We start from the raw sequence: 2,500 nt of genomic DNA, 5'->3' as shown, positions 1-2,500 counted from the left end.
ATAAGGAATGTTTCTGCGTGATCATGAAGAAACGTTCTTAATACATTAAATTAATGTTTTTAAAATAATGAAATGGAACAATTCAAAAAAAAATTTTAACATTAAAATGTAATGTAATTTAACGTGTGCATAACCTAGAAGAAACATACACATGAAATATATATAAAATATAATGTAAGAAATGTATCATTAAGAAATGAATGTTTAAAATGTTGACGTAATGTTCAATGTAATGTTCTCATAAAAATATATTTTTAAGTTTTCAAAATGACAATATGTAATGTTCCTTTAACGTGTGCACAACATTTTTCTATTTACCTATTTTGTTATGGTTTTGTCGATTTATTTATTTACTTATTTATTTCTATTTATGTTTGTTTGTTTTTTTACATTAATATTTAAAAAAATATTTGTACATTTTCACTTTTCATTTTAATTATTATTAATAATATTTATTTTCTTTTACATGTTTTTGTCATTTTATTATTATTATTATTATTAATGTTATGTTTTTGTTTTTTTACCTTTCCTGGGATTGCCACCTTAACGTGGTGGAGGGGTTTAAGTGCATGAATGACCCTAGAAGCATTGTTGTCTGGGGCTATATGCCCCTAGTAGGGTCTCCCAAGGCAAACAGGTCCTAGGCCGGCATGCGAGCGCCTGGTGGCCGGGTCTTGTCCCGTGGACCCACCACCTGAAGGAGGGACCGTTAGGGGTCGGTGCCTTGTGGTTTGGGTGGCAGTCGAAGGCAGGGACCTCGACAACCCAACCCCTGGACTCAGAATCTGGTTTTAGGGACATGGAATGTTGCCTCTCTGGGGGCAAGGAGTTGTTGTGGGAGGTAGAGAGATACCGACTAGAGATAGTCGGGCTCACCTCCACACGCAGCTTGGTCTTTGGAACCCATCTCCTCGAAAGGGGCTGGACTCTTGACTACTCTGGTGTTGCCCGCAGTGAGAATTGGCTGGTGTAGGCTTGCTCATAGCCCCTCAGCTTAGCCGCCATGTGTTGGAGTTTACCCCGGTGGACAAGAGGGTTGTCTTCCTGCGACTTCGGGTTGTGGGGAGGACTCTCACTGTCATTTGTGCCCCGGCCTTCTTGGACTGTATTGTCCTGCTGGGGGACTTGGCAGGCCCAAACGTACCGTGAGAGTCTGTTGGGAACGTTTGGCAGAGACAAATGAGAGACACCTGCCCCGGTGGTTGTGGAGGCAAAACCTCGGGTCTGGGAGGAGTTCAGTGAGACCATGGAAAAGGACCATAGAACGGCCTCAAAGAGGTTCTGGCAAACTGTTTGATGCCTCAGAAAAGGGAAGCAGTGCCCTGCCAACACTGTATACAGTGCTGGTGGGAATCTGCTAACCTTGATTGGGGATATTGTGGGGCGATGGAAAGAAAACTTTGAGGATCTCCTCAATCCCGCCAATGTGTCTCCCATTGAGGGAGCAGAGGCCGGGGAGCCAGGGGGGGTCTCGACCATCACCCTGGCTGAGGTCACTGTGGTTGTTGTGAAGCTCCTCGGTGGCAAGGCACCGCGGGAGGCCGGAGTACCTCAGGTCTCTGGATGTTGTGGGACTGTCTTGGCTGACACGCCTCTGCAGCATCGTGTGGGCGCGGGGACAGTGCCTCTGGACTGGCAGACCGGGGTGGTGGTTCCTCTTTTTAAGAAGGGGGACCGGAGGGTGTGCTCCAACTATAGGGGGATCACACTTCTCAGCCTCCCTGGGAAAGTCTATGACAGGGTACTGGAGAGGAGAATTCGTCCGATAGTCCTGGGAGTTTGCCCAATCAGTCCACATGTGTTTTGTGGACTTGGAGAAGGCATTTGACCAGGTTCCTCGTGGTGTCCTGTGGGGGGTGCTCTGGGAATATGGGGTAAGGGGCCCATTGGTAAGGTCTGTCCAGATCAGAGCAGGAGCTTGGTTCGCATTGCTGGCATTAAGTCAGACTTGTTCCCAGTGCATGCTGGACTTCGACAGGGCTGCCCTTTGTCACCGGTCCTGTTCATTATTTTTATGGACAGGATTTCTAGGCGCAGCCGGGGGCCGGAGGGGGTCTGGTTTGGTGACCACAGGATAGCTTCTCTGCTTTTTGCTGATGATGTTGTTCTGTTGGCTGCATCTGGCCAAGACCTACAGTGTGTGCTGGGGCGGTTTGCAGCTGAGTGTGAAGCGGCTGGGATGAGAATCAGCACCTCTAAGTCTGAGGCCATGGTTCTCAGTCGGACAAGGGTGGCTTGCCCCCTTCAGGTTGGTGGGGAGTTCCTGCCTCAGGTGGAGGAGTTTCAGTATCTTGGGGTCTTGTTCACGAGTGAGGGAAGGATGGAACGAGAGATCGACAGACTGATCTGTGCAGCTTCTGCAGTAATGCGGTCGCTGTACTGGTCTGTCATGGTGAAGAAGGAGCTGAGCCGCAAGGCGAAGCTTTCGATTTACCGGTCGATCTTCATTCCTACTCTCACCTATGGTCATGAGCTTTGGGTCATGACCGAAAGGATGAGA

The sequence above is a fragment of the Puntigrus tetrazona genome, unplaced genomic scaffold (assembly GCF_018831695.1).
Source record: "Puntigrus tetrazona isolate hp1 unplaced genomic scaffold, ASM1883169v1 S000000173, whole genome shotgun sequence".
Classification (NCBI taxonomy): Eukaryota; Metazoa; Chordata; class Actinopteri; order Cypriniformes; family Cyprinidae; genus Puntigrus; species Puntigrus tetrazona.
The sequence above is the reverse complement of the archived record's forward strand: the minus strand, read 5'-3'. Positions refer to the sequence as shown.